Consider the following 6110-nt stretch of genomic DNA (forward strand, 5'->3'; position numbering starts at 1 on the left):
ATTCCTGTGACAATTCTCTCCAGGGGAAGTTTGATTTTAATATTTTATTGGTCGGGTTTACGTGACTCGGAAATGGCTCTGTATGCGGCAGTTCGGGTAACCACGGTTACCATGGCGGCGCTGGAACAACAGATCGAGGATTATTTTTTAAAGATTGATTAAGGACTTGTTCCACAGCGGTTTGACGCACAAACACATTTTCTGCACGTTGCAGCAGATGTGTCTCCTGCAATGCTCAGAAATGATCGTCAGAAGATTCTGTGCTCGGCATGATCTGAGGAGAAAAAGACGCAGAGCTGGAGAGCGCTTTGATTCATCATGGCCGAATGACCGGCTATCTGTGTTCACTGGGGGTGCATGCTGGAGAAGGTCGGGTTGGAAGAATTAATTTAGTCCCACGCGTGAGGTATCCACGTGATTACCATTATATGTATAAATTGCACTGCAGCACAAACTTTACCTGACGCCGGAATTCATGGTATGGCTGATGGAGCTCTCTCAGGGTTCTTCCAACCCGACCTTCTCCAGCATGCACCCCCAGTGAACACAGATAGCCGGTATTGCGGCTTTCCTGTACTTTTAGAGCCGCTTGAGAGTTTATTGTTAGGTCCTGTATATTTGCATGACGCGCTGCTGACAGAGAAGCACGCTGAGTCCGACAGAAGTTTTATGGCGTTTAATGACAAAACTCAGCCACAACGGCCTTCCGACATGCTTAATGGGTTTTAAACGTGTACACTGCAAACGTGATCGGGGTGATCAGTGATCAGTACAAAGCGGTCAACAAAAATTAGGCTACGGCTCCCTAACAGCCTGTCCTAACTGCACGCGAGCGTCCGCCTGTCGCGCCGCACTGCGTGGCATCGGACCCGCTCTGAACCCGTTATCGGCCCCAAGTTCTACCGCGTTCTTTTGATTGACAGCGGAGACTCGCCTTTTATTCACCCGCCCGTGCGCTCCTGAAAGAAACTCCTAAAATAACTCCTAAAAGAGTAAAGGGACAAGTAAAAGATGGGTGATTACTTGTAATCTCCCTAAGTTTGTACTTTCTAAACAGAAAACAAGCTTATTATTCGGTGGAATAAGTGGGGAAAAAACCGAACAATTAATAACGGCGTGTGGTGACGCAATCAAACAGCGAACAGCTGGAGTGACCAGCGTGTTCGTGGTGTTAAATGCAGCAAAAACATGTCAGCATGTCAGATCATTACTGGGATGTGGGGGAAAAGCAGAGGACATGAGAAATCCGGCAGGATCCGGGACAAATTAAGCCCTAATAAGATTAAGATAAGATTCTTATTATATCTTATTATTTTATCAGAATCTTCCAGCCTGGCGATCTCCAGCAGCTGCCACTTTATTGAGGTTCTTGTATTGAAATGACTGTTTCCTACAGCGTTTTCAACTTTTTTTTCAACTTTCAACCGGCTTTCAACGCGACCGACGGGAAGAAAATAGAAGCAGGGCGTGCGACAAAAGTCCAGCTCAAAACGACGCTGCGTCGCTCGCAACCAGTGTAGACAGTACAATAAATAATAAAGAAATGGAACTGTTTTTGACGCTGACTCTCGCTCGCGTCGCATGCAGTGTGTAGATTTGCAATATACTGTGGACATCTGAATAAAAACCTCATAAATAGATTGAATCAAAACGCTCTCCAGCTCTGCGTCTTTTTCTCCTCAGATCATGCCGAGCACAGAATCTTCTGACGCTCATTTCTGAGCATTGCAGGAGACACATCTGCTGCAACGTGCAGGAAATGTCATTGTGCGTCAAACCGCTGTGGAACAAGTCCTTAATCAATCTTTAAAAAATAATCCTCGATCTGTTGTTCCAGCGCCGCCATGGTAACCATGGTTACCCGAACTGCCGCATACAGAGCCATTTCCGAGTCATGTAAACCCGACCAATAAAATATTAAAATCAAACTTCCCCTGGAGAGAATTGTCACAGGAATGCCTGTCAAATATCCAGAACTAAGTTCACTCGGTTGTAAATGCCAGCTTCCGGTGCACGAATATGAATAAACTGTTGTTTTTGGTTCGTTTTTTCGTTCCTGTTGACTAGTAATTTCATTTTTCTTATATGAAATAGAAAACGAAAATAAAAGCGTATTTTGAATCTTTGTTAAATTATATTAACACAGAAAAAGAAAAAATGCAGTGTAATTCAATATTTGTTTTTTGTTTTAAAAGGAAAATCAAATAAACCAATCGTTTTTTGTTTTTTGATTCCCACTCATGACGGAAAAATCCAATGACCAAAAGATACACGGACCCAACAGGAACGAAAAAACGAACCAAAAACAACCGTTTATTCATATTCAGTGCATTGTTTGGCGGGTGTGCTTGTGAGAACTGGGGTCCCTGGAGGTCCTGGAGAGCCAATGTCCCCGTAGCGCGAGGTGTCCCCGGCGAGCTGCAGTGTTTGGCGGGCTGTCTGTGAGTGTCCTGGGGTCCCTGGAGGTCCTGGAGAGCACAAGTCCCCGTACCGGGAGCTGTCCCCGGTCCTGGCCGGGATCAGTGCAGTGTTTGGCCGGTGTGCTTGTGAGAACTGGGGTCCCTGGAGCAGGAGGCAAAGGGAAAGCCCAAGTAGCCTATCCCCCGTACCGGGACGTGGTCCCGGTCTTGGCGGGGTGCAGTGCAGCGTTTGGCGGGCTGGGTGTGAGTGTCTGGGGTCTCTGGGTGCCTGGGTCCTGGTCCCGGGACTCGTGGGTCCCTGGGTCGGGTCCCGGGACTCGTGGGTCCCTGGGTCGGGTCCCGGGACTCGTGGGTCCCTGGGTCCTGGCCACTTTCGCCCGATTTTCAGACACTTTGGCCGGCTTTCGGCTTCCTTCGGGCCCGCCTCTGCGGCGCTGCTCCCCCCGACCGCCGGGGGCTTCGCAGCGCCTCCCTCTCGGTAGCGAGACCGAGTCGACCCGTCCGCCCCAGGTGTCCCCCCACGGAGCCCCGCCGCCGCCGGGCAGGCCGACCTCCGATCCACCAGCAACGGGACTCGGGTCTCGGCAGCCCCGTGCGGGGAGACCTCGGGAGCGGCCGGAACCTCGCCCCGCCTCGACGCACCGTTTTCTGGGCGGGCGGGTGGGTCCGCTCGGGCTGGGGGTGACCGGCAATCCAGGGCCCGGTTCAGCCGTCTGCGGCGTGGTAGGGTTTGAGAAACATTGTTTTTCCCGGAGGACCGCCACCACCGGCAGAGCGGCAGCCGACGTCGGAGGTCGGCCTGCCCGGCGGCGGCGGGGCTCCGTGGGGGGACACCTGGGGCGGACGGGTCGACTCGGTCTCGCTACCGAGAGGGAGGCGCTGCGAACCCCCCGGTGGTCGGGGGGAGCAGCGCCGCAGAGGCGGGCCCGAAGGAAGCCGAAAGCCGGCCAAAGTGTCTGAAAATGGGGCGAAAGTGGCCAGGACCCAGGGACCCACGAGTCCCGGGACTAGGACCCAGGGACCCGTGAGTCCTGGGACCCGACCCAGGGACCCACGAGTCCTGGGACCCGACCCAGGGACCCACGAGTCCCGGGACCAGGACCCAGGGACCCACGAGTCCCGGGACCAGGACCCAGGGACCCACGAGTCCCGGGACCCGACCCAGGCACCCAGAGACCCCAGACACTCACACCCAGCCCGCCAAACGCTGCACTGCACCCGGCCAAGACCGGGACCACGTCCCGGTACGGGGGGTAGGCTACTTGGGCTTTCCCTTTGCCTCCTGCTCCAGGGACCCCAGTTCTCACAAGCATACCGGCCAAACACTGCACTGATCCCGGCCAGGACCGGGGACAGCTCCCGGTACGGGGACTTGTGCTCTCCAGGACCTCCAGGGACCCCAGTTCTCACAAGCACACCCGCCAAACACTGCACTGAATATGAATAAACGGTTGTTTTTGGTTCGTTTTTTCGTTCCTGTTGACTAGTAATTTCATTTTTCTTATATGAAATAGAAAACGAAAATAAAAGCGTATTTTGAATCTTTGTTAAATCATATTAACACAGAAAAAGAAAAAATGCAGTGTAATTCAATATTTGTTTTTTGTTTTAAAAGGAAAATCAAATAAACCAATCGTTTTTTGTTTTTTGATTCCCACTCATGATGGAAAAATCCAATGACCAAAAGATACACGGACCGTTTTCCACTCGCTGTTTTAATTCCCAATTTCGATTTTCAAACGCATCAATGAAATCGGATAACGGAAAACGATCCGTTTTCCGTTTTTTATTATCAAAACAAAAGATGGGGAATGGATTATTTCTATATTTTTATTTTGTAATTTCAAAACAAAAAACCATTGGCCGTGAAGTACACGGACCGTAGTATGGTCCGTGTATCTTTTGGTCATTGGATTTTTCCGTCATGAGTGGGAATCAAAAACAAAAAACGATTGGTTTATTTGATTTTCCTTTTAAAACAAAAAACAAATATTGAATTACACTGCATTTTTTCTTTTTCTGTGTTAATATGATTTAACAAAGATTCAAAATACGCTTTTATTTTCGTTTTCTATTTCATATAAGAAAAATGAAATTACTAGTCAACAGGAAGGAAAAAACGAACCAAAAACAACCGTTTATTCATATTCGTGCACCGGAAGCTGGCATTTACAACCGAGTGAACTTAGTTCTGGATATTTGACAGGCATTCCTGTGACAATTCTCTCCAGGGGAAGTTTGATTTTAATATTTAATTGATCGGGTTTACGTGACTCGGAAATGGCTCTGTACGCGGCAGTTGGGTAACCATGGTTACCATGGCGGCGCTGAAACAACAGATTATTTATATTATATATATATTATATATTATATATTATATATATATATATATATATATATATATATATATATATATATATATATATATATATATATATATATATATATATATATATATATATTATAATTAGGATTATTTTTTAAAGATTGATTAAGGACTTGTTCCACAGCGGTTTGGCGCACAAACACATTTCCTGCACGTTGCAGCAGATGTGTCTCCTGCAAGGCTCAGAAATGAGCGTCAGAAGATTCTGTGCTCGGCATCATCTGAGGAGAAAAAGACGCAGAGCTGGAGAGCGCTTTGATTCATCATGGCCGAATGACCGGCTATCTGTGTCACTGGGGGTGCATGCTGGAGAAGGTCGGGTTGGAAGAATTAATTTAGTCCCACGCGTGAAGTATCCACGTGATTACCATTATATGTATAAATTGCACTGCAGCACAAACTTTACCTGACGCCGGAATTCATGGCTGATGGAGCTCTCTCAGGGTTCTTCCAACCCGACCTTCTTCAGCATGCACCCCCAGTGAACACAGATAGCCGGTATTGCGGCTTTCCTTAAAGAGCCGCTTGAGAGTTTATTGTTAGGTCCTGTATATTTGCATGACGCGCTGCTGACAGAGAAGCACGCTGAGTCCGAGAGAAGTTTTATGGCGTTTAATGACAAAACTCAGCCACAACGGCCTTCCGACATGCTTAATGGGTTTTAAACGTGTACACTGCAAACGTGATCGGGGTGATCAGTGATCAAAGCGGTCAACAAAAATTAGGCTACGGCTCCCTAAAAGCCTGTCCTAACTGCATGCGAGCGTCCGACCGTCGCGTCACACTGCGTGGCATCGGACCCGCTCTGTCCTGAAACACTGAACGCGTCATCGGCCCCACGTTCTACCACGTTCTTTTGATTGACAGCTGAGACTCGCCTTTTAAAAGGCTGATTTATGGTACCGCGTTACACCAACGCAGACCTTACGGCGTAGGTTACGCGGCCCAGTCACCGAACGGTGCGCGTCGCCGCGTACCCTACGCCGTCGTTTTTACGCGGAACCATAAATCAGCCTTTATTCACTCCTGAATTATGCGCTCCTGAAAGAAACTCCTAAAATTACTCCTGAAAGAGTAAAGGGACAAGTAAAAAAATGGTGATTACTTGTAATCTTCCTACGTTTGTACTTTCTAAACAGAAAACAAGCTTATTATTCGGTGGAATAAGTGGGGAAAAAACCGAACGGTGACGCAATGAAACAGCGAACAGCGTGAGTGAGCGGCGTGTTAAATGCAGCAAACATGTCAGCATGTCAGATTATTACTGGGATGTGGGGAAAAAGCAGAGGACACGAGAAATCCGG

The sequence above is a fragment of the Cololabis saira genome, chromosome 14 (assembly GCF_033807715.1).
Source record: "Cololabis saira isolate AMF1-May2022 chromosome 14, fColSai1.1, whole genome shotgun sequence".
NCBI lineage: Eukaryota > Metazoa > Chordata > Actinopteri > Beloniformes > Belonidae > Cololabis > Cololabis saira.